Raw genomic sequence first — 26,631 nt, forward strand, 5'->3', positions numbered from 1 at the left:
GTTTCTTTATTAACATACAACACAAAAAAACAATCAGAAGTTTTAAAATCATAATTGTAAAGTAGTAATATGTATAAATTACATCTAAAGATGCCACAATGATAGATGTGAAAGTTGTCTGAGCTTTTTCTATTAGCAATAAAGACAAGTTCTGCTAATACCACTGTAATCTGCTGCTTAAAACTGTAACAGAAGAATATGCCAAGTTTCAGTTAGAAGTTAACTTTTTTCATCCAAACGCAGACCCCTTCCCCATCCCTCTCCCCTTCCTTCTTCTTCTTCTTCTTCTTCTTTATACTAGAGATTGTACCCAGGGGCACTCTACCATTGAGGTACAGCCCCAGTCCTTTTAAAACATTTTTATTTTGAGACAGAGTCCCACTACATTGCCTAGGCTGGCCTCAAACTTGCAATCCTCCTACATCCCCTTCCCTAGTAGCTGGGATTACAGGTGCATGCCACAACTCAGACCTCTCTAAATCCTATCCTTAGATCCCCTCAGGAACACAGTCTCGATTAAAATATCTCTACTATATCCACTTACTTTTTCCCCACCAGTCTTCACACCCTTAGGAATCCAGTCGGGACTGTTTGAACATATTTGACATCCCTTTCTTTCTTTAGTACCTACAGCCATTGCTTAGAATATGATTTCTCCCTCTTGATATCAAACTCCTAACTACATCTTGAAAATCTTCAATTTCAGATTCTTCTTGAATCCTTATTCTGCTTCATCCCACATGGGCTCTATTCCTAGAACTTCACTGATGTTCCTGTGGGTCATGCTTCAACACTTAAATGAACATTCATTTATTCTCCTATACTTCTACTTCTGTGTCTCTTCAGCCAAGTTACACAATCTCTGGGGAGTAAGCTAGTGCTTAAATATAGGACATTGCTATATATAACACAGGCACATAAAACGTACTCAATAAGTAAAGTGCTCTCAATAAATCAAGTATTGGAAGATCACTTGTTTGGCAACTTCAAATACCAGAAAAACTTATCAAGACAAGGTCAAAAAATCCAGTAAGCAGCTAAAACAGACATTATAAATTAAACTTATAGTTCAACCCTGTAAGAACCTAGATGCCTCTACTGATTAAAAATTCAGAAGTTAATTTACTAGGAAGCAATGAATTTCAAGTAATAAATCAGAGGAGGAGTACTAAACTAGGCATAAAACAATGACTCATTCTAAAGTTTCTGCAAAGCACCTACTACATGCTAGGTGGAGTTCCAGAGTCCACGTAGACAATTCTCACACAACTTAGTGCCAGCCCTGGACTAGAACTTGGGGTTCCTGACTCATTCTGAAGCTCTTTCTATCTTCCAGAAAAGGTTTAGTATGCAAGGAATGAGTGCTTTTCTCTATTTCAGAAAGTAGCAAAGCATATAAAAATTATAAAGAAATAATTTGGAGCTATAAATATTTTTATATAAGTATTTTTAAATCTCTACATAAAATCTATTATTAAATAGATCTGGGGATATTTCAATTATCTTTTGGAAGTATTACCTAGTGGTAATAGATGAATGATGTGTTACTTTACTCATTAATATTTGAATCACAAATACATCATACAGGTTTGTTTTTCTTCAAAGAGTTTTGCCAAGCTACCTTATTTATTTCATATAAAAATGTATCTATCAATATTATGGAAGTAGGGTGGTAGTAATGACAGTGGTATATTTATTCTAAGTAATTTTTTCAATATGGGGATAGGGGAAGAGGATGGGAATGTGGGTAAGAAACAAGGAATTGCCCTCCACACATTTCAAGCTCTATTGTGGATTATGACTAAAAAAGTTACTTTTTCCTCAAGGGAAGTTATTAGACTAATACCAGTGGAATTCAGATATGAGGGGGAATGAAAGGGTGGAACCAATAACCATGCTACCAACCTAAATTCATCTTATCTACAAAACTCACTGCCTCCCACCCAAAAAATGCATTTCTGTTCATTTTAAGCCGTGTGATTCTGAAACTAGAAAACAGTCATGCCTCCAATTCTTTTACTTTTCACATAGAGTCAATGGCAGTTTCAGTGATCACTCCCACAAAAACACTCTTGTACTCATCCCCTTTTCTCCAGTATTCTTGTTCAGCTATCTGTTATCTGGACAAACACAATACACACAATAATCACTTATTGTATAGTTCATTATACTGTTAAGTCTTTCTGTATTTCATAGTGGTGACAACGTACTAGCTGCTTAAAATATAGCCTGGGTCATGCTACTTTCCTACCCAGGAGAGCAAGAGATTTTGTACAGTTAAAATGTACTGAGTTTCATTAGAAGTTGTTGACCCTGACCTAGGGAATAACAGAAAAATGGCAAGGTTAGATAAAATGAACAGAATGGTATCAAGAAAGTCAAATGAAAAGTTATAATAAAAATGATTATAAAGTCTTTTTTAATAATTGTGTAACAATTTTTCTATTTATTAATAGCTTATACATAGCAAGTGACAGGCAATGGGTCAAGAGATTTGTAACATATTCACTTGTTTTTCTGTATTGGATTAAGGTATATGTCTATACATGAATATACAGAGACATGTACAAATACACATACACACACACACTACAGATACGAAAATCACACTATGCCTTTATAAAGTATCTATTTTGGTATTTAAGTCTACACTGGAATAGCAAAGGCTCAGGACATTTTTGTCTTATAAAGTGTATAAATGAAAAGGCATATGAAAATATTTTGTAAGTATAATATCTGTAAGTATTATTACTTATAATTATTGTTAAGTATTATTACTGAAGGGAAACCTCGCTTATACTCCTACCATCTACCTGGAAATGGGGAGAAGAACTAGATAGTAGGTAGGCTGATAACAATTTCTTTCTTTTAAACAGTGCACCAGAAACTTCCTATAAGACATGCAACATATGGACCCAATAAGCCCAGTCTACCATCTGCAATGTGCAATCCATCCAACATGAAAAGTCTTAGCTAAAGTTCAGGTTAATCTACAGAAATCCATTGCCACCTGGGAAAAAATATCAAAAGGCAAAATGTGTGCAGCACTGACTTTGGATTCAGGATGGTGCTATACATACAGGTGTATATTCTCTAGAAGTGAAATGCTTGTTGGAAAGTATTCAAGGTAACCTGTACTCTATAATCTCAAAAACCATTTACTTTCCAAAACAAACAAGTCTACCAGCTTTAAACTTTGGTAGTCTGCATTCATTCACTTATGCACAAGTACTTAGTACAGTTCATGTGCTTAGGCACTGTACTAATAATGTAAAAAATGTGCAGTTAGTGGGAAACACTGAAAAGTAAACAGATAATTGTAATACAACTTGGTAAATGCTGCAATGGGGATAAATAATGGTGTTAAAGTATATAAATTACCAGTAAGAAAATATCATTAGAGTTAATAATCATCAGTTACAACAGAAAAACAAACAAACCCAGCAGTGTTTAAAAAGTATTTTCCAGAAAACTTCAACATAAAGTAAACTTTCACCAACTCTTGGTGACTGAGGTTTACCCTCTTCCTTTACCAATTTATGTCTGGTTTAAGAATCTTCTTGCTAGCTATTTTGTATTGTTGTTTTTAATTGGTTTTGATTTCTCTTTCTGGTTGTTTAAATCGACCAAAAAGTGCTGCCACAGAAAGTCATTTGGGCACTTATTAATAGTGTCAAACTCTTTTCACAACACTCATAGAGCTACTTCATTTTTAAAAAGATTTAGGACAAAGCTCTGAAAATTAGTAAGACTATTAAGTGACTACTATTATTCATCTACCTATTAAATAAATATTATGGTTTCAAATATATATTACAGTAAATATACTCCCCCAAATACCTATTAGCCAAAATTATCTCCCAACCACATATTTCTGGTAGACTTAATGTCAGATACAAATATCTGTTGATAAATAGAACCAATTCACATTTTCAAAGTTCTTCATATGCTAGGAGAATCTGGCTTTTTACCAATAAACCTTAAGTAATGATAGTAAACAATAAGTAGTTATAGGAATAGTTTTTAACAAATACCATTGTAATTTCTTACACATAAACTTATCTGAAGACTCCCAAATTTTATGTTTCTAGCCCAAATCTCTTGCTTAAATTCCAATTTGAATACTGAATGAATTGCCTACTTGATATCACCAGTTATATGTTTAAAAGATATTTCAAGATTAACATGGTCAAAAAACACAAAACCAAAAAACAAGCTCCTGACTGCCCAGCCCAGTCTAAACTTGCTACTTCACCACTCTGCCCCAACTCAGTCAACAACAATTCCATACTTCCAATTGCCTGGGCCAAAAATCTTGGGAGTCATTCTTGAATTCTCTTTTATACCTCATATCCAATTCATCAGCAATCCTGCCCACAGAGAATTTGAAACACATCCAAAATCTGACCTATACTCACCTTTTTCTTTTACCACCCTGATCCCAGCCACTATCACCTCTCATCTGGATTATTGCAATAATTTCCAATATGGTCTCTTTGCTTACATCTTTGTTGCATCCCAAGAGTTTATTCCACACAGAGAAAATATATAAAAAAGAAAATTATCACTTTAAGAAAAAACAGAAACTATTACCAATTACAGTAAAAAAAGCATTTTCAAAGATTCAAGACCCAGTCATGATAAAAACTCCTCACAAACCAGAAACAGGGAACTAACCTGATAGACACCTACAAAAAACATACAGCTAACATATACTTGTTGGTGAGAGGCTGAATGCTTTTCCCCTAGATCAGACACAAGACAAGCTTGTTTGCTTTTACCATTTCTATTAAACACAACACAAAAAGTGCTAGCAAGAGCAGAGACAAAAGGAAATAAAGGGCACACAGTTCAGAAAGGAAGAATCACAACTGTCTGTATTTCCAGGCACATTAAGAAACCCCCCAAATCTGTTTTAAAACAAAACAAAACAAAAAACTTCTTATAACTGATAAGTTAATTTAGCAAGGTCTCAAGATATAACATTCACCCATGGAAATCAACAATACTGATTTAGTTAACATACTGATAAAGGTTAAAAATGAATAAGTAGAATTTAGAATTATAAAAAATAATCATTATAATCTCTTTAAAATCTGGGTATAAATCTGACAAAATGTGTATAGGATTTGTATGCTAGAAACTTTTCATGCTAATGGAAGAAATCAAAGACCTAACTAAATGAAGAGGCATACCATGTTCATGGACTGACTCAAAATAAAAATGTCAATGACCCCTGAAGCTGAGCTACAGATTCAATGCAATTCTTATAAAAATACCAGCACTACATTTTTATAGATTCTGAATTTTACATGGGAAGGAACTAGAATATATAAAACAATCTGAAAAGGAATAAAGTCAGAGGAATGTCACTACGATTTTCTGACTACTATATAGTTATTAAGATCATGTGGTATTAGTGGAAGGACAAATATGAAGATTCATGAAAAGAAGAGAAAATCCAGAAATAGAGCCTCATACTTACGGCCATTTGACTTTTGCCAAAAGTACAAAAACAGTTCAATGGACAAAGGATAATCTTCTCAAGAAATTAATGTTGGAACAACTGGTCATCCCCAGGCAAACAAAACAAATCCTCACTTCAACCTAAACTTCATACTAAATCAAAGTAGGTCACATCTATAAAAGATATAAAGCTCCGGGGAACTTTTAAAACAGAATAATCTTTTGGGGCCTAAAGTTAGTTGAAGACTTCTGAGAGTTGACAAGACAGGTACAATCCATAAAAGATAAAATGCATAAACTGACCTTCATCAGAATTAAAAGAAAACTTTGCCCTCCAAAAGGTTCTATTTATAAGATAAAATGAGAAGCTACACACCAGGAGAAAATACTTGAAAATCATTTAGTCAACAAAGGACTTGGAACCAGAATGTGTAAAGAACTCTCAAGAAAACAATCTGGTTAGAGTATGGGCAAAACAACCAGGCATGGTGGCACATCTCTATTCCCAACAACTTGGAAAGCTGAGGGAAAATCATTACAAGTTCAAGGACAGCCTGGGTAACTTAGGGAGATCCTGTTTCAGAATAAAATATAGAAAGGCCTGGAAATGTAGCTCAGTTGTAGAGCACACTAGGATCCAATCACCAATACTGGGGGGGAGGGGAGGATGAGCAAAAGATTTAAATGGACACTGCACTATACAGGAAATATGGTGGACAGCAAAAAAGCACATGAAAATATGTTCAATCAACAGTCATGGCACAGGGCTGGGGAGATAGCTCAGTTGGTAGAGTGCTTGCCTTATAAGCACAAGGCCCTGGGTTGGATCCCCAGCACAAAAAAAAAAAAAAAAAAAAAAAAAGTCATGGCACAAATTAACACTACAATGAGATGTCACCTTTTTAGACTGGCTGAAACTTAAAAAAAAAAATACTGAAAATACCAATGGTATTTGCACAGGATGCTGCACAGAAACTATATCTCATACACTGCTAGTGGGGATATAAAACAGTAACAATTATGCTAGAAAGTCTGTTAGTTTCTTATAAAGTTGAACATATATTTATCACACAGTCCAACAACTGCATTCCTGGGGATTATGCTATAGAGATGATAATTTTTCACCAAAAAAAAAAAAAAAAAAAAAAAAAAGTCAGAAATAGTTCATAGCAGTTTTATTTTTACAGCCCCAAACTGGAGACCTCTGAAGTCCTTCAAATTAGTGAAAGGTTAAATAAATTATGATATATTCATACAATAGTATACTTCTTGGCATTAACAAGCAACAAACTACTGGTACATGTAACAATTTGGACGGACTTTAAGAGCATTACACTGTATGATTCCATTTATGTAGCACTGAAAGTGACAAGATTATAGGGATAGAGAACAGATGGAGCTTGCCAGAGGTTGAGATTTGTTAAGAAAGGTGAGACTATAAGGCAGAAAGACAACACAAACTAAAAACCCTACTACAAAAGCTTACTCACTTGGATCTCATCTACCCTTCTTCCTCTCCTTCACTCCGTTCCAACTGTACCAGTCTTCCAGCTCTTGGAAGGATGATGGCAAGAAGGCTTTCATCGAAAGGCCTCTACATTTGCTCCTTCTATGTGGAAAGCTCTTGTTTTTATCACTTCAGGTACCTGCTCAACTGTCACCTAATCAGAAAGTCTTCCTTGTCTCCCTCCAAATAAAGTTACCTTTTCTTCCTCTTTCTACCTCCACAGGAACCTTAAAATCAACAAACAAAACTAAAAGCTTATCTGCCTCACCTGTTACTCCCCTGGTCTATTCTCTCTCAGTGAATGTCTCCACCATGTACCTAGGAACTCAAGCCAGGGTATGTATGACCCTTATCTTTACTTCACACTTGGTATTCCCTTCTCAAGCTTATCCGCTCATCTCCTAAATTACCCCATTATCACAGCCTTAATTCTGATCTTTATCAACTCTCAAACAAATGTTTATAAGGCCTAACTCTCCCTCCCAAGTGTAGCTCTTAAGTATTCTCTCTGCTGTTTTTCTAGAATGTGAAGAACTTGCTTTCCATCATTAATAGAAATGGAGTCAAATTTTCTTTAAGGAGTACTCTATCTTCATGCTGTCTTCTCATTTTCAATCTCTCTTCCTATTAACCCACCCCTGGAGCCTAACACACTGTGGAACTACTCACAATTACTAAATACAGATGGACATTCCTTCCATCTGTATTTCCATACTGTTTTTCTCTGTCCAAAATGCCCTCTTTACCCCAAACCTGTCTTTTCCTTGTGTGACACACAGAGTAATGTCATTTTTTTCCTATGAAGATTTCCCTGTTGTATCCCTTCATCACTCACTGAATCAGAAACTCCCTCCTGTGGATTCCTCAAGAATTTTGTTTAACCCTGTCACAACATTTGTCACAGTATATCACAGTCACTTACACACGTCTCCAAGGACAAGAACTGTAGCTTATTAATCTCTGCATCCCCTTTGCCTAGAAAGGACCTGGCACACAGCAGGAACTCAAACTACTGAGTTAAGATTTAATAATAAAGAATACAGAGATGAAACACCACAGAAAAATGAGCAAGTCAAGATTTCTTGGGTTAGCAGCTGTTCGGCATAGGTGTGCCATACAAGGCATATGAAACTTTTAGGAGTTATAGTCCCATGTGATATATTCTATAAAACTTGAAGTACTGATCAGTATCTTGACTTTGGCTAAGATCACCAGATAAATTTTCCTATGAACCAGTTATCTTCCCCTAAAGAGAACTTCTCGTTCCACTTGTAGAACTACAACAAAGGCACTGGACAGTCATCCAGAAAAATCTCATGGAGAGAATGAGGATGTCTCCCTGAGGCCAACCAATCACTTCAGCGAGAAAAATCTCAAAGAGCAAACAAGTCCAATCAATAAGCATCAGTGCATATTTATATGTAAAAAAGCAGAATCACCATATGTGGCAGACAGAATTTTCTTTTGAAATCCCCTTTCCACTTGTTTATTTTTCCATTTCCTAGAAAATCATAAAAGTGGCAAACAGTACTTAATCAAGTACTATTTGCAGTGGTAAACTGAGCTACATACTAGTCACAGAGTAAGGCTGCAACAGTTATTACCTCATGTAAATATACAGTACCTATATTTCCAGCACTTTTCGACACTGACATCTTAGATTTGTTCTTTGAGAACATTTTCTAATTCTAGCAACTACTTAACTGTGACACCCAGGAGTTAATGTTAAGTCTCATTATCTTAGATGAGGGATGCCTATAAACACCTAAGTTGAACAACAGATACACCACACTTAAGAAAACATTTGAAATAAATAATGTTTTTAGAGCTTTATTCTTTTGAGAAAAGCAGTAAGTGAATGATTAGAATGTCTGAAAATATAAATAGATGATATACTAAGCTCTAGATTGTGATTTCCAACCTATCTTAATACACCTGTGTCAATTTCATTGAACTATTTGCAGAATTGAGAACTTGGGACTTTAATGGGTTAAGTTCTAAAAAGCAGAAGTCTATGTTTATCAGGCCCCTAACTGTCTTTTTAAAAAACAACTATACCAAGTTAATGTGATATTGGATGGATTGAGGAAAATGTGAAACGACAAAATCCCTTCCCCTCAAGAAAGCAACTATACCACAATTTGTGCTCAATGGGTTAAAATGGAACAGGTAATCTGTTCTAAATTCTTTTTAAAAGCAACAATCTTCTTGACTATATTGCTATCTTCTCTATAATTGTTTTCTAAGGGTACCTTAATATTAAAAGAAATCCATAATCTGGAAATATAGTATTAAAAAAAAAGACAAAACAGTCCAAAGAATGCCAAGTATAGAACATCCAGAATATGGAAACAAGTATAATACGATAGGCTTTATAGCATAAATTTAAAACTATTAATTTCTAAAGGGAGGGTTTTTTCCATTCAAATTTTTAGCAAATATTACTGACTTAGCTGCTTGGAAGTCAAACTGTTGCAAACTGCAAAATTGCAAAATCAGGACTTGGAATGTGGCTCAGTGATAAAGTGTTCACTAGGATGCACAAGGCCCTGGGATCAATCCCCTCCATCACACACAAAAGAGCAAAATTAATTTGCTGACCCAATCATTAATTGTATTAAGTGACCCATCTGAAAAGATTTACAAATGTTATTTTTCAAAATAATGACATCTGATCAAAACAAACATAAAATATTGTACATATATATACACAAGTAATCCTTCACACTACATGGTGACTTTTGATAGCAGAAAATCTATTTGGGTATAAAAACAAGCCCCCCCCCCCCAACCAATATGTACCTCAAAATCCTTTCTGTAATAACTATATCATTTATCCAATGACTAACTGCTAGATCTCCATCATAATTTGTGTTTCTGCTTTGACTTTACAGACTGGACAAGAACAATCATAGTTAATCCAGTGATGAACACAGGGACATGAGAGCACTATTTCTCTTCAACATGTGAAATACAGACATAAAAAAAGAATGTTACTGAAATAACTGAAAAAGTAATTCACAATTATTTAAGCTACATATCTAATATAACTAGAATAACTATTCATCCATCTTGTTTATTACTTCAAAGATTATTACTTTTCATAATTAAACTTTGCTGAATAAAAGGTGATCAAAATGAGGCTAATGTAAGAAAGTTACAGGGAAGAAAAACTGCCTTAAAAAGCACAGTTCCAGTAGCAGAGAGCTTGCTAGCATATATGAGGCCTGGGTTCAATCCCCAGCACCACCCTCTGCCCCCAACCTCAGGACATCATGGAAAGTATTCTACATTTTGAGTACTATTTATTGATGGTTACTAAGTTCAGTTAAACATCATGCTAAGTAACATAATACAGAAAATGTAGTCAGAAGTACCATTCAAGGTAGCTATTACAGTTTCCACTTTTCTTGGATTTAAGAGTTTGAATGATATTTAAGACTATACAGCTATGGTTAGCAATAGAACTCATATTTGCACTCGGGCTACATTGTATGGACTGCCAACATAATAAAATTAAGATATTTAATTAAAGCGGCAGAGATTGACAATATGACAAGTTAACAAACAGAAAAATTAAAAATCCCAAGTAATTATTTGCTTTGGTTCCTTTAGAGAATTAAAATCAGGTGAACTCCCTTCCAGTCCTGTTTCCCCAGTTCATATCAGAATGGCTGCTTTTGTTATTTCTCTGCCTCAATCAAACTTGATTGATGTCAGGTCAAAGTTGTGTAAGGTTGAGTGGCTAACCTCAAGTTTTCATCTATATTATCAAATATTTTCTCTCATTGATGAGGATTGGAAAAATCATTCCACAAAATTGCCACTGATTAAAATAAGCAATATCTTTGGGCTGCCTGGGCTGACAAACTGACAGAAGCAAACTTAGGACAGGCTTAATTGTGTTGACACTAAATGGTATAAAGGTATTAAAGGTCAAAACAAAATTTCCTTAATGTAAATAAATCCCAGACTAACTTTAAGCTAAAACTCAAAATAACAGTAGTATTTAATGATTCTGATGAAATAAATCAGGAAATAAGAATTCACAAAAAAATACTTTTACACAATTTCTTTAGGGAATTTTCTTCTTTTTCTTGGTTCTTTTCAGTTACACATTAGAATTCATTTTGACAGAATTATAAAAGCATGGAATATAATTTGTTCTAATTCAGTTCCTAGTACTTCCCCTTTCCCTTCCCTCCTCCCTTCCTGCTCCTTTCCTTCTACTCCACTGACCTTTCTATTTACTTATATATTTTTTTAAAGTTTGTGTCTTGTGGATATACAGGATGGTGAGATTTACTGTTATATATTCATGTATATACACAGGAAAGTTAGATCAAATTCATTCCACTGTTCTTTCCTTATCCCATCCTTCCTCCCTCCCCTTCAATTCCCTTTATCTACTCATCTTTCTTCTATTTTTTACCCCTCCCCCCTAATTTTGGATTAGCTTCTGTATGTGAGAACGTAAGACCTCTGACTTTTTTGGAACTGACGTCTTTCACTTAGCATGATAATCTCCAATACCATTCATCTGTCTATCAGCAAATGCCATAAAGTCATTGTTCTTTATGGCCGAGTAGTACTCCATTGTGTATATATACCACATTTTCTTTATCCATACATCTGTTGAATGGCACCTAGGTTGGCTCCATAGCTTGGTTATTATGAATTTTGCTGCTATATTAATAGATTAATTATTTTTAAAACAATCCTATTAAAAATAGCATTCATGCATTTCCACATTTCTTTACTCTTGCTTCCCCTGCGCGCGCCTCCCCCCCCCCCCCCCCCCCCCCCCCCCCGCAGGACCCTTCAAACTCTACTTTATTATTTGGCTTCTGGGACTTCTACCAGGAGTATTGGTGTTAGCCCCATTTTTGTTTTTCTTCTTAGGTAAAACAAGAATGCCATTTTCTTTAACAAGGCAATCAGAATACTACAAATTCTTACTTTATTCTGCTCTCCTCTGTTGTACCTGTTTGTGGGTAAATTAGACTTCCTTTCTGATGCCATTCAAACACCCTGTAGTAGTATTTCTTTTCGGTGGTAGATTATTGTTCAAAACAAGCAAACAGAAAACCCACAAGAGTATTAGGATCTTTAATTGTATATCTTTCTCATTTGCAAGATAATAATGAGGCATATCAAATCTGAATATAAGTCATCCTATACATGCTTCGGGAGGAATTTTTAATTCAAGAAATAATTTGTGTTAAACGGCTAAAGGTCTCAGGACCAGACAGAAGTCTCTAATCTTAGGAAAGCTGAAATTATTATTCATGAGGTAGAGGATAACTTGTAACAGAATAGGAAAAAGCTTACTGGTACTAAGATGCAAACATCTGAGGAACTGGTTCCTGTTAAAGTGGGTGTTGGGGCGGTGGTGGGATGTTTTCCCTTTTCTGTGGAAACACCAGTATTTCCCACATCACAGGAATGTAAGTAAATAACCGAGCCATTTAATTCATAAAGCCAGTGCAAATCTACAGTTTCACTGAAGTTGCCTTAAAGGGACAAAATAAACTTGACCTTTAAGTTAGTTAAGAGCATATAATTATGCATGACTTCATTTTTCTATTCTGCTTTTAAAAACTGCTATATCCCTTTTTCACATTGATGTCAACATCATAGGAAGAGGTTAGTGAACACTAGTTGCAAATAATTGATCTCTTCCTTTCAATTTCTAGGGTATTTTTTCAAAATAAAAAAGTTGTTATTCAAGAAAACTGCTATAATATCTTAGTCTGTACTTAAAAGGGAAGACTCAAAAATTTAAATCCACTGTACCCCTAACAGTTCAGATTCCAGAGTTTACTAACAAATAGGGTACACCAAAAAATTACCACCAAGAACCACTCAACACTGAACATACCAAGTTCCTAACTACAGGCTAAGCACTGACCAGATCATGGAGGGTCAAAATCTGGTCTATCCTTGAGAAGCTCAATTTAGTAATCTTCCAGTGCAAAAATGAGAATAGGTATGTGATTTGAATGGTTATTTTATTTTTCCATGAAAAAAACCTCATTCACAATTTGCATTATTTTCTTTTATCTTTGTAAATGTCTTCCTTAACACTTGGTAAATTCTTTGAAATACCCTTCACACACAATAAAGGAGAAAAATGACAAAATTGAATGCTCACTGAACAGTATGTATAAGGCACTATACTAAATGTTTTATAAGAATTTACATGAATAGGAATTCTAATACAATACTTTGTTGTCTACTTGTCCAAACACAGATCCAGCTTGTCAACCTATATGACCAAAGAGGACACAATGTTCCTTCACCAGAAAGATGTTACTCCATATGTTACATTGACTAGATAACACGACCAAATTCTCCAGAAAGTATCAGGGACTACATGTTACAGCTGTGGTTTAATTAACCTTCTGCTATCAGGCAAGACAGCTTTAGTTAGCCAAATGAAACTTATATTAGACTATGTCCACACAGAGCTGTGAGAGCTTCTTGAAGAATCACGGACTCTGGCCATGCTTTCTTTTTTTTTTTTTTTTAATATAAAACTCCAGATAGGTGGTAAGCAAAAACGTTGCAATTTGTTGAGTTTCTGTTGCATATAATTTAAACATACAACTTAATCATTGCAACAACCATACAGGCATTATATTCATTACAGATTAGAAAACAGGATCAGAGAAGCAAAGAAACTGTAATTGGCCACAAATTCAACAGCAAATCCAGTAAGTGGCAAAACCAGGATTCAAACCGGGGTAATAAATTCCAAAATTTTCTACTGAGCCACAAAGCAGCTTTCTGAAATAATAACAATAAGAAATTCCTATTAATTGAGACTGTATAACTCTGAAGCACAAATAATCTTGTTCCCAAGTTATGAAGTTTATTATCCAAAGAAAAAAATTTTATGTATTGGATAGTTTTTGCTTTTTGAAATGAAGAATAATACCCATTAAGTAGTTTTTAAAAGATCAAATAAGCAACATTCCCCAAACTCCTCCTGTTTTATTTTTCTCCACAGTACTTTTTTTCTTCCAGACACACTACATTTTAGTCATTTATTATGTCTTCTACCACTAAAAAGTAAACTATATGAGAACATAAATTTTTGTCTGTTACTCAGTACCACATCTCCACCATCTCCAACAGTCCCTGGTCCACAGTAAGTACTTAGAAAACATTTGCAAAATGAATGAAAACTTGGCACAGAGTAGAAATTCAATAAAATTAATTCCTTCCTTTCAAAGATAGCACCCCTTTGATACCAATTCTGAACTGGAATAGATAATTCTATATCTAATACAATCCCTATTAAACTTTCACCTTAAAAATGAATTACAGATATCAAAAAGTCACATTCAGTGAAGGCTCATTTACCAAGCACTGTCAGGAGACAAGGGGTCTATGTAAACTAATTGTTGAACAAATGCACGTTTAAGTGACAAATCTTTTAAAACTTTTTCAGAGATCTTTTATTGATATTAATATCCACAACGTTACTTTGCAACAATTCTGACTTGAATCTCCTCAAACATCAATTTGTCAGCTGGCATTTCTCACTGTGCTCACTCCTTCTCTAAGGATTAGGAAATGAGAAAGTAAGCATATTCTATAAAATAAATCAATAAAAATCTCAGTGAAATGCATCACTTCAATGCAGGAGTTTTGTGACCATGATTCTGGGACAACCCCTGTCTCTCCCCTGGAAGGCTGACTGTAGGAAGAATACCATTTACTAATAAAAACGGTTGTTTTGAGGGATACTTAGAAAATAATGAAAAAGACAACCCTCCCCATTTATTCTTTAGTTATCAAGATCATAGTAAAGTTTAGTGATTAACTAAAGAGAACACAGGAAGTACAGTACCTGGCAATTGCCGGAGTACTTAGGAATTTTAGCATTCTGAGTAAGCGCTCTTGATTTTTATTTTTTTAGAATCAGAATCATTAGGGAAAAAATGGTAAAATATCTTAAGTACTCTGAAAATAAAAGCCGGAGGCAAATAAATATGAACATATATACATTTAAATTCCATAAAATTGTAATGTCTTCAAATTGTTACTATCTTAAAAGAGAGGGTCTTAAATAAGATGACATATATAGATTGCCAGAGCCTACTAAAAGACAGAACAAATCTCAGTGCAGTTCAGCACGATCATTTTCCTATGCTTGGCAGCCACCACTACCCACATCACATTCCCAGCTACATAAAACAGTTCATCTAATCCTCCACTAGCATCTTATCTCCTATCTTCTCCTTATTGTTTTGTCCTAATCTTCATACTAACCTCTATTTTCTCATAGTTCTTTAAAGAGTCTCAGTCTTTGACCAAATAAAAATGGCATAAATGACACACAGGAAAAATGGTACTACTGTTGTCTGGGTCATGGGAACCTGGCCAAGTAGAAATATAATGGAATAAAAATCTTTCTGAATTACAATTTATAAACTTTAGATGTTGTAAAGATTACTAGAAATCTTTTTTTAAAAGCATCTATAGAAGGCAAAATTTCTTGTGTAAAGTATGCTGATACTCATAAAAAAATAAACTTATTGTCTTGATGTGTTTATATAACTTAAAAAATTGCAGTTTTAGAAAATTCAGACATTCCTCAAGGACTTTTCTGGCAATGTAACTCATAGAGTAAAAGAGCCTACATATTTTACTCATAGAGTAAAAGAGCCTATTTTTCAAAATGCAGTAGGTTCATTTCATTCTAAACAGTGGTGTGGGAAAAGAATTTTCCTTACAAAAAAAATTCAGAAGTTGAATAAAGTTTTATTTCTGGGAAGATACTCAAGAGACATCATGTTAAGACATTTACCTGAGTAGTGTGATACTAACACTAAAGAAGCAACACTCAATACAGACATAATTAGGCATCAAGTAGTGTCTACTCAGTTGTGCAGAGTTTACCTCAATTAGATGTATAGTGACTGTACACAGGTCTTACAATATCTTTAGCTGAAAGCAAATGCTTCTTTCCACTAAAGAAAGAACCAACCGTAAGTGTTATTTCAATCAAATGGGATTGAATTAAGTTAAAATGTAGTTTTCAGGGAACATGTACCATATGAACCTTTGAGCATGTACACAATTTTTAATGCATTACAAAAGCACAGGTTCTACTGTGAGAGTTCACTAAAGAGGGTTTGTATGGTGGCATTTAATCACTGTCCTTTGGAAAATACTTTTAAACTCAGGAAAAGTTATTCCATGCACCCTAGGGGAAAATGAAATAACAGTATATCTAACTTACTCAATTTTCAGTCTGATTCTTTAAGAATTTAAAACTTAAGCCCCTTCTATTAGAAACTGTTTAGGCTTAAAGGGGGGAAACCCAAACAGAAGTTCTGAATCATTGGAATTTTTGTTCTATTTCCTGTTAACACACTGATAGTACCATCATTCAATATATTCATTGCATACACATTTTTTTTTAAAAGTTAAAGGATCCATAAACTGGGTTCTAATTTTTTCTATAGCTCATTTACGTGACACTTCTTCCCATGGTTTCTAATTAAAGTGCTCAAAGAATACAATAAAATGAAAAGTAAATCTTTTATTAGCAGCTACTGTGTTTTCAAAATCTGAGGTTTCAAACTGTCAAGTTTTTAAATAAACCGTGATTTCACCATTGCAAAGAATCTAAAAGATACTTCTGAAAAGGTATCAATACTCTGCTACTATACCAAGAGTGTGATAAGCAGCAGTAGTGTAAAAACTGAAAGCAAAAACTATCCTTGCCCACCAAAATTCCCAGCCAAATTTGAAATTGCATAATGAGCAATACATTTTTTGAGTACAAGAAACTTTCTTTTATAATGTGAATCAACCTGATCCTAAAATTTGGCACTTTACAAAACGGACAAAATGGATGCAAAATTATATTGCCTCACTGTTGCCTTGAATACGACCTTAGTGCTCAACAACTTTCCAATGAATAAAGGCAGTGAACAGTCTCCACTTTGGAGACCTAAATTTCACCAACTACTGAGAAATCCCTGTGAAGCTGCAAATTCCCTCCACTCTCCTGGAAACCCCTCTTATCAGAAACATTTGAAGAATTTCTCCACAACAATTAAGCTGACTTGAATGGAAACCGAACATCTCAAATATACTATATATGGAATGAAACACGGCCAAACACATAAATACAAACTCACTCGGTCTGCTGACACTTGGGTACACAACTCTGCCCCAACAATCCCAAAGCATCAGCAACAGAAAGATCCACCTGCCACCTGTTTGGCCATGCCAAAAGACCCTCGTCGTCTCCGGGTCTCAACCACAATCGCTGGGTCTCAGGCTGAAGGGACAGAAAACTAGTATTTTCCTGTGAAGTCTAAGGGGCCACATATTCATAGTGGGGCTTGCTCCCCACTTTAAAGGCTGCAGAAAATCGAAGTCGTGCAGGGAACTGGGTTCTCCCCGCGACCTCCGCACAACTCCCTCTGGCTCCCGGCACCCCCGGGAAGTCATCTTTCTGCAGACCTCGGCGCCCCAGGAGCTGTGCCGCCCCCACCTCCAGCCACACACGCCTGGGGGCGGGTCGGGGCAGGGGCCTCCCCACCCCGGCTCTCCGGGCGCGAGGCTCCCACGAGCCCCCTCCCCCTCCACACCGACGCCCCGGGGCCCAGGCCCGGCCCGATGCTCCCCACCCCCACCCGGGCTGGAGGACTTGGGGGGCCTCCCTCTCCGCCTCGCCACTGGGGGAAGGACAGGGGCGGAGGGAGGAAGAGGGCGAGGAAGGAGCGGACGCCCGCAGGGGCCTTCCCCGCGAGTCCGCGGAGCCGCTTCCCGACGACGGGGAGGCGCGGGGCGCGGAGGGGAGAGCCGCGCCGGGGATCCCGCCGAGGCCCGGCTGCGCTGTCCGCTTACCCTTCGCCGCCGCCGCTTCCCCCTCCTCCTCCTCGGCCGCCGCCGCCGCCGCCTCTCCCACTAGGGCAGCCGTCTCTACCGTCGCCGCCGCCGCCTCCGCCACCACGGCCGCCGCCAGCGCCGCCGCCGCCTCCGATTCCACCCGGCAGGGGGGACACCTCAGCCCTCCCTCCCTCCCCGCTCAGCCCCCTCCGATCGGCCGCCGCCGCCAACTCCCTCCGGCCGCCGCCGCCGCCGCTCGTGGCTGAGGGGGAGGGGAGGGGGTCGGGCTGGGTCGCCCCGCCGGCGGCTGCTGCAGATCAAAAGCGATGGCTGGGCGGCGTCGCCGCGGCCCGCTGCTCCGCTCCGGTCGCTCGCCCTCCCTGCCTCCCTCTGCCCCCACCCCCTCGCGCTCGCCTGCCCTCCCCCCACCCCCCCAGCTCTCGCTCGCTCTCGCCGCGGCTCCGCCAGCCCAGTCCAAACCAAAATACTGTCACACAATATGGCGGCGCGGAGGCCGGCAAACACCGCGAGATCTGCGGGCGCTGCTGAGGCGGCGGCTGTGACGAGGCCTCCCCCAGCCGGGCGGCGAGGGAGCGGCGGCGGCGGCGGCTCGGGGATGCTCTTTCCCCGCCCCGCACCCCGCCCCCGACACTCACCCTCCGCACACTCGTCTGGGGAGCGCAGAGGGCGAAGGCTGCTCGGCGGCGCGGGCTGGCGCGGGCCGCCGCGGGGCCGTGCGCGGGGGGCGCTGGGGCCGCCGGCCGGGGCGGGGGCAGCGGTCTCCCTGCGCTCATGGGGGCCGAGCGCCCTTGGGGTTGGAGGGAGAAGGAAGCCCGAGCTCCCGGGCGGGTCGCCCGTCGCGGGGGTCTCGCCGGGTCCGGAAGCGGGCGGCGGGACCCGCGGGCGGCCGGCGGCGCCGCTTGGGGGTCCTGGGGGCGGCCGCGGGGAGCAGGTGGGCCCGGGGAGGCGGGCGCGGGGCGGGCGCGGACACACCCCCTCGGAGCCAGCGCGGAGGCCGCCGGCTCACCGGAGTGACCCGTGCGGGAGACCGAGGCGCCCCCCGGGGGTGCGGAGACGTCCTGGAAGCCTCGGGACTCGGAGCTGGAGACTCGAAGCGGCGTCGCGGGCTCGGACTTCTCGCCGCTGGGGTGGGGGCGGGGGAGCGCTGCGAGGGATTTGTTGTTTCGATTTTATTTTAATTGCACGTTCCTAGAAGTCCTAGAAGCAGAGCCAACGACACATTAGCTTTCAGGGGAGACGGGGAGACTTCAGGTTTCTATCTTCTTAAAGAAATATTTGTTTAATTTCATCCCCCGCAGAAAAAAATTAACATACGTTTCTCACGATATAAAATATTTATTTAATAATTCTAGCATTTTCATGGTATCCAAAACACTACGACGTTTTCCTATCCCTGCCAGTTGTCCATATCGCTGCCAGTCTTCTCTGAAACAATTCTTACTCCCGAGAAGAATCCCTAAGGACCATTTTTACTCTATCACAAGGGTAAGCTCTATAGCTACAGTGGGAGGTGTTTTTTGTTGTTGTTGTTGTTGTTTTTTTTTTTGTATTTTTGTTTTTCAACGCATCTTTTAAGAAGTATAGCCTTCCATACAGTTAGGTATTTTCCCCACTTCCTTGTCCTTTCTCATCCTTAAAATTACCTGAAATACTGAAATATAGCACTGATTTGAAACCTTTCATAGTTGCCTACCCTGTGCAAGGCCATGGATTCCATCTCCAGCTCTGCCAGGGAAACAAACAACGACCAAAATGTACCACTTCAAGAACAAAACTTCAAAAGGCTTTAACACTGCAAAAGCCAAAAGTGCTTATGATTTACAATATCGGAATTTATGAGCTTTCTTTCCAATGGAGATATCATTAAGAAATATAAAAGCAAACCGGTGCACTGGCCCAGGGTGGCCCACGCCTGTAATTCCAGTGGCTGGGAGGCCGAGGCAGGAGGATCACTAGTTCAAAGCCAGCCTCAGCAACAGCAAGGCGCTAAGCAGCTCAATGAGACCCTGCCTCTAAATAAAATGCAAAATAGGGCAGGGGATGTGGCCCAGTGGCCGAGTGCCCGAGTTCAATCCACGGTATCCTCCCCAAAGAAAAGTAAAAGTAAAACCGAGTTTATAAAATGGAAGGATTCTGTAGTTTTAACTATTTAATTGGCAATAAGTCAGTGAACCTTCATACTTCACAGCAATTCTCCATGGGGAATTATTGTTATGCTCAGTGATGAAATAATTGAAATGATTTTAGATAAATTGAATCTATTAAGTAAATTTCACACACAAAGTCACAAGTGCTTTTGAAATGGTAGAATTATGTATTTTAAACAAGAATATCTTCTTTCAGAAATTTGTTTTACAAAATTTGCCTATAAATATTTTAATAAAAATACAGTGTTTTATAAACTTATTAATAGGTCCAGTCTAAGATCCAGTGGAGAACAAGAAGGTCTGTATAACAATACTTCCTTCATCAACTTTGAAGAGCTTTAACCAAGATCTCATCATGAGTAAAAGTCGGATGATCCAAGCAGAAAAAAATTCTGTAGAATAACTAGCGTTTTACTTTGAAAACAGTTAATGTCATAAAAGACAAAAACCGCAGATTAAAAGAAACCAAAGGAACATGACATCTAAATGCAATATGTGACCCTGAAATGGATCCTGTACAAGAGGAGAAAAATGCCATAAAGAATATTGAGATAATTGTTGAAATTAGATGTGAACTGTAGTTTGACATAAATATTGTTTCAATGTTTAATTTTCTGAATATGTTCTGTACAAAATATTCTCCTTCATAAGAAGACGTGGGGAAATGTTAAGGGGTAAAAGGACACGATTATGGAATTTTCTCCCAAATGGTTCAGAAAAAAAAACATACCCCCTCCACACACTCACAGCTCTTGTACACATATACAAAAAAAAGTTTGAGAAAATTTGGTGAATCTGGGTTATTTTTATATTTAAAAATTAAATTTGGTGAAGCTGAATATTTCTGTACTATCTTGCAATGTTTGGTCAGTTTGAAATTATTGCAAAAGAAATAGCTTATAAAAACTATTGGGTTGGGGTTGTAGCTCAGTGGTTGAGTGCTTGCCTAGCCTGTACAAGGCCCCAGATTAGATTCTCCAGCTCTGGAAAATAAAATAAAGAATAAATAAAATTAAAACTTTTAAACTGTAAGGAGTTCCTTTATCTCACTAAGAGAAGGAATGTTTTAAAATAGATATACATAGATGATAAATCCTTTTATAATGAACTAATTATCTGTTCCTCAGTAGCAGACTGGAATTTGGGTCATCAAGGGATTTCTTCTTCCTTATTTAATCCACTTGAATTTGGAACAAAAATAGCTAGACATCTTTATAAGTACTTGTAAGTACTTATAATACTTAAACATGAGTATTTGAGAAATGTGATTATTTATTGATTTCAGTGAAAATTCAATGTATATTATCCACAAGACTGGAAAAAAATTAAGGAGAACAGAACAGATTGTAGCTTCCAGGTGCTCTCTGTAGTAGTTATAAAAAAAAAAAAAAAAAAAAAAAAAAGTGTGCATACTGCATTCCAGAGCCTATTAGTCCAGTTCTGTACTGTCTGATACAGTAGCCATTGTCTGATACAGTAGCCATTAGCTACTTGGGTTTAAATTTAAACAAAATTAAAATTCAGGCCCTTAGTTGTACTAGCCACATTTTCAAGTGTCTGATAAATTATGTGTTCTATCTTTGCAGAAAACTTTATTAAAGGCATTAGTAGAAGAGATCACAAAAATAGCATGGATGCTTCAAGGTACATGATGATAAACACCATGGATACTTGGAGAGGAGAGAGTACTTTGCAAGGGGTAGAAATGGGAGAATAGGGCAAGTTTCAAGAAGATTGCATATAGATGGGCGCTGAAGCAAGGCAAGATAACACGAGGAAAGTGGGAAAGAGAAAGTCATGCTTGGTGGATGGCACTTAATTCTTTGTAACACAGATTCTGTAAGAAGGGCAGGGTTATATAAAATCACAAATGTTGAGGCTGGGGATATTGGGGATATAGTCCCGGGTTCAATCCCCAACACCACAAAAAAAAAAAAAAAAAAAAAAAAAAAAAAATCACAAATGCTGAGCTTAAACTGTTCTCTAGGCAATGGAAAGTTACTAGAAGTCTTTGGACAAGACAAAGGACATGGTTAAATAGTTCCTTAAGAAGGAATGTTTACACAGAGCACGGTGGTGCATGACTGCAAACCCAGCTATGTGGGGAGACTAAGACAAGAGGATCACAAGTTTGAGGCCAGCCTAGGCAGCTTAACGAGACCCTCTCCAGATAAAATTAAAAAGGGATGGGGCTGAGGGCAGAACACTTACCCAGCACGATTGAGGCCCTGGATTCGATCCCTAGTACAGGGATTGGGGGGATGGGTGGGAAGAAAAGAAATCTTTAGCAAGCAGGTATATAAAATGGATTAGCTTTGAAACCAGAAAGACCAGATAGAATTTCAGCAGCCCACAGGAGATATAATGAGGAGTTGAGATAGTGTATTCTACCAGAAAGGCTGTGTCAATGCTTGTAACAAATCCTAATTTAAAATGTCTTCAATAAGAAGGAAGTTTTGGGGGGTGCCAATGATTGAACCCCAGGGAAGTTTAACCATTTAGCCACCACTTCCCCATTTTTTTTTTTTTTTATTTGGTGGGGGGGTTGCTGGGGATTGAACTCAGGGGCACTCAACCAATGAGCCACATCCCCAGCCCTTAATGTTTTGTTTTGTTTTTTGTTTTTGTAAATTTTATTTTTTTACTGGGGATTGAACACAAGGGTGGGTGCTTGACCACTGAGCCACATCCCCAGCCCATTTTATTTTTTAATTTTTATTTATTTATTTATTGTGCTGGGGATCGAACCCAGGGTCTTATGCTTGCAAGGCAAGCACTCTACCGACTGAGCTATCTCTCCAGTCCCCTTTTTAATGTTTTATTTAAAGTCAGGGTCTCACTGAGTTGCTTAGTGTCTCCATGTTGCTGAGGCTGGCTTTGAACCTGCGATCCTCCTGCCTCAGGCGCCCAAGCTGCTGGGATTACAGGTGTGTGCCACCTAGCCTGGCAATAATAAGGAATTTTATTTCTCAACAATTTGGAAATTCCAAATTAGAAAAGACATCAGGTCTGAAGGAATCAGGAACTCATCAAGGATCAAGTTCTTTTCCTTTCTGCTCTGTTCTCTCAGATGTTTGCATCATTCTTTGCCTAATAGCAAGATGGTAGTGGTAGTTCCAGGCATCTGAACTATAATGTCCACAGAAAGAAGAAAGATTCTCTTACGAGAGGAAAAATATTTCCAGAACCGTTTCCTCTCTTCCCTTGCCATCTTCTAGGCTATAGTTGAACCACATGCCCATTCTAAGCCAGTCCACATGGTGGAATAGTTGTTGAGGAGGCAAAGATGATGCTGAAGGTTTGAGTCAAATGATCCAGGAACATAGAGAAGGTATGAGAAGAAAGATGATGATTTTTATAATAGTCCATATGAGTTTGGAATGCCAAAGAGATTTTTCAGCTGGAGATGAGGTGTGCGGATGCAGAATGAGATAATAACTCCTGATCATCCAAGAGAGGCATCTGAGATTAACATTGAAGGCACAAAAGGAGAGTTCAGCTTTTAGGAGAAGGGTCATTTTCCAAAACAAAATATATAAGGAAAAAAATTGCAAAATGTGTGTGTGTGCATGTGTGCATGCGTGCAGATTGAAAGCTGGTTCTAAGCTTTATATGAATATGTAAAGGCCTGGAATAACCAAGACAATTTTCAAAGACAGAGCTCAAAGACTTATCCTACCAAATTTCAAAACTTATTATAAGGCTCAGTAATTAACACAGTGTGGTATTGGCAGAAGGATAAATGAATACACCAAAAGAACATAATAGAGAATCCAGAAATAGAACTTGAGAACTTGATTTACGACAAAGTCACTACTGCAGTTCAGTGGAGAAAGGATAATATTTTGAACAAATGGTGCTGGATCAACTGGCTACTCATCTGGAAAAAAAGGATATTTGACTCCTACCTCACTCCATATACAATAATTAATTCAAGATGCCTTAGAGACCTAAATGGGGAAAAAAATTAAAATAAGCTTCTATTAATCAAATGACACCAATAGGACCGTGGGTAGGGAAGAGAGAATATATTTTTAGACATTTATCTGAAAATGGACTCATATCCAGAATATGTAAAAAATTATAAGACTCAATAAGAAAAACCATACAACTCGATTTTTAAAATGGGAAAGTCTTGAACAAGTACGCTACAAAGATGATTTCCAAATAGCCAAGAATAGACAAAACTGATGGTAATCCAAATCAAAGTCTCAGTATGTACAAAATTAACTAATTATAAACCAATTAGTACAACTAACATAAATATTACCACCATTACCAATTCACAATTAAAGATCTCAATATTCAGTAAGTTAAGTATCTTACCCAATGCGAAACAACTAGTAAGTGAACAGTGATGCTTTGAACAGATCTTCTAACCTCATAGGCCATCCTTTCCACAATATCATCATGAAAGACATATTCTTTGTGCTTAATCAACTTATGAACTACTAATAGTGGTGATAGTAAAATGGGCAGGCAATTTAAGAGCAACTAAGTTCCTCTGGGAGTTCAGTAGAGAAGATGATAGGAAAGGTTTCTTGGAGATGATATTCCAGGTGAACCTGGAAGAAGGGGTGGAATTTCAAAAGACTAGAAAATAAAATGGGAGATCATTCCCAATGTACATGATAGCAGGAGTAAAGGCCTAAAGTCAGAAAAGCACAGATCAAATCTTGGGAACATTAAGTAGTTTAATTTTGCTGAACTGTGGGAAAAATGTAGAGTAGTAGTGGAAGACAAGAGAGAAAAGAGTAGCAGTGTGAACTAAATTTGGTAGGTGGGGATGTACCATTCACATTTAATGTACAATGGAACATAAATGGATTTATGCTTCATTGTTATGGTTTGGATATGAGGTGTGTCCCAAAAACTCATGTGTGAAACAATGCAAGAATTTTAAGAGATGGAATGATTAGATTATGAGAGTCATAACCTAATTTGAGGATTAATCCACGATATGGATTAACTGGATGGTAACTGCAGGCTGGTAGGGACTGGAGGAGATAGGTCCCTGGCTATGTCTTTGGGGTTTATATTTTATCCCTGGTGAGCAGAGCACTTTCTGTTTCCTTGTTACCACGTCCTGAGCTGCTTTCCTCCACCACGCCATTCTGCCATGATGTTCTGGCTCATCTTGGGCCCAGAGTTATGCAACTGGCCGTCTCTGGACTGTGACCTCTGAAACCATGAGGCAAAATACACTTTTCTTCCTCTACCTCTTGTCAGGTTTTGGTCATAGCCAAAATGAAAGGCTGACCAAAAAGTTCATCTATTCCTTCTTCAGGAAGAGAAGGAAGACGGAGGAGGTGGTAAGACCATAGAGTCAATTATTGCTAGGCAAAGGTGTGGAGAACCTGAACAAACCTGCAGCAATGAAAAGGGAGCATTAGAAGCAAGGGACATTTCCACAGTAGATTGTTCTTTTATAAGACTTTAGGCAAATGAAGGAAAGTAGGGATGATAGAGAAAAGTATCACAGAAGATTATGTGATTTTTAAAAACATTTATTTATTGATGTGTTTGTTTGCTTGCTGTGCTGATATTGAACCCAGGGCCTTGCACTTTCCAGACAAGCACTCTATCTCCAATCTGCACTTCCAGACCCAGACTATGTGATTTTGATCTTGAATATGGAGAACTGTTACCCTTCTTAACAGAAACAATGAAGTAAGATGGAGAATTTGCTTTTGATGGCAATGATAAATGAAAATTTTTATATATTGAACAATGATCTTAGTTGTCCTTAGGACCTTCTGGAGCCTTCTCTGCCATTCAGATGTACAAGGGTAAGAGGTTGAACAAATAGTACAAATTATCAATAAATATATAAAAGAATTCTATCTCATTGGTAAATATGTAAATACGAGTTAAAAAAATAAAAATTTCTCACATGGAGAAATATTTAAAAGACAAACTATTCAAAAACAAACTTAGAAAAATATACTATTATAAGAATAAAACTAAAAACTTCACTGAAGGACACAAAGAAAGCTGCAAAAAAATAGAAATAATATACCCAAGTGAGAAGATTTAATATTTTTAAAATGAAAACCACTCCCCAAATTTATATATGTAACTCAATCACAATAAAAAGTCGATGAAATGATTTTAAAAAGCATATGGACATTTTATTAAGTGAAATAAAATAAGCAGACTATAGAACAGTTTGTAGAGTATGCTTTGATTTGTGTGGAAAAAGGGGAAATTACACACAGACAGGAGGAAAACAAGGACTACTGAAATAAAGGGGACTCTTAGCTTTTATCCCTGTGACGAAATACAGAGAAAAATAACTTAATGGCAGAAAGATTTAGTTTGGCTTATGGTTTCAGAAGTTTAAGCCAATGGTCAGCAGGCTCCACTGTTTCTGGGCCTGTGATTGAGGCAGTACATTATGGTGGAAGGTCATGGTAGACCAAAGCTGCTCGCCTCATGGTTGTTGGGAAAGAGAGAGAGAGAGAGGGAGGGAGGGAGGGAGGGAGGGAGGGAGGGAAGAAGAAGGAGAAGGAGAAGGAGAAGAAGAAGAAAAAGAAGAGGAGAAGAGACAGACAAGGGAGAAGGGACAAGAAACACCCTTCCTGGACATGCCCCCAGGGACTTCACTTCTTCCAACGAGGCCCCATTTCCTAA

The 26,631-nt window shown here is 38.1% G+C and overlaps 1 protein-coding gene across 4 annotated transcripts in view; it reads right to left on the reverse strand.

Annotated features, from left to right (window-relative positions):
- The window catches only part of TAB2 (TGF-beta activated kinase 1 (MAP3K7) binding protein 2), a 72,973-nt gene extending 54,740 nt beyond the window's left edge, over nt 1-18,233 (reverse strand). For all 4 annotated transcript variants that reach the window (XM_079146855.1, XM_079146857.1, XM_079146856.1 and 1 more), the window contains exon 1: nt 17,849-18,233. The gene's annotated coding sequence lies outside the window, so the exon portion shown is untranslated. The remainder of the gene's footprint in view (nt 1-17,848) is intronic.
- Nucleotides 18,234-26,631: the final 8,398 nt, after the last annotated feature.

Source organism: Sciurus vulgaris (assembly GCF_902686455.1).
Source record: "Sciurus vulgaris genome assembly, chromosome: 7".
NCBI classification, from domain to species: domain Eukaryota; kingdom Metazoa; phylum Chordata; class Mammalia; order Rodentia; family Sciuridae; genus Sciurus; species Sciurus vulgaris.